Source organism: Haliaeetus leucocephalus, unplaced genomic scaffold, assembly GCF_000737465.1.
Source record: "Haliaeetus leucocephalus isolate CR32 unplaced genomic scaffold, Haliaeetus_leucocephalus-4.0 Scaffold340, whole genome shotgun sequence".
Lineage (NCBI taxonomy): Eukaryota > Metazoa > Chordata > Aves > Accipitriformes > Accipitridae > Haliaeetus > Haliaeetus leucocephalus.
In genome coordinates, this window is record NW_010972776.1 from 9,984,144 (window position 1) to 9,984,687 (window position 544).

The window sequence follows — 544 nt, forward strand, 5'->3', positions numbered from 1 at the left end:
GGCACACCAGCCAATAAATTGCCATGTGATCTTCCAGCCATTTTTCTTCTGCCATCAAATTATGAATGATCAGACAGCAATAACTCACAGAGGAGAGAGGCTTCCCTTTGAAACCCAAAGTGCTTTTCCTTTTAATATCTGCACGGCAATAAGTACCTGTTTCTGAGCCAAAGCAGTATTCCTTCATCAATATGTGTGACAATGACAGGCTGATTGTAACTTTAAGCTTCCCTCGACATTCTCTATGTTGACCTCCCGTCCCTCTTCCTCTCTGATACCCTTCGCTGGGTTACAGCTCTTTTTCTGAGTCTTCTCTGACTTCTAACAAGCACAGCCTTTCCCAAAGCAGCGACAGAAACTAGAGCTCTCTATCTATGCACTTATTTTTGTAAAACAGGTAAAAGTTTAGTATATATGAGACAGCTACCATTGTCAAATCGGTCGACACAGAGGTGCTTGTGCATATGCAGGCACGCACACATGCACCTGCCCTTGCACATGCATGTGGTGTGGGGGCCACGTCCTCCTGTGCCCTTAAAAAATC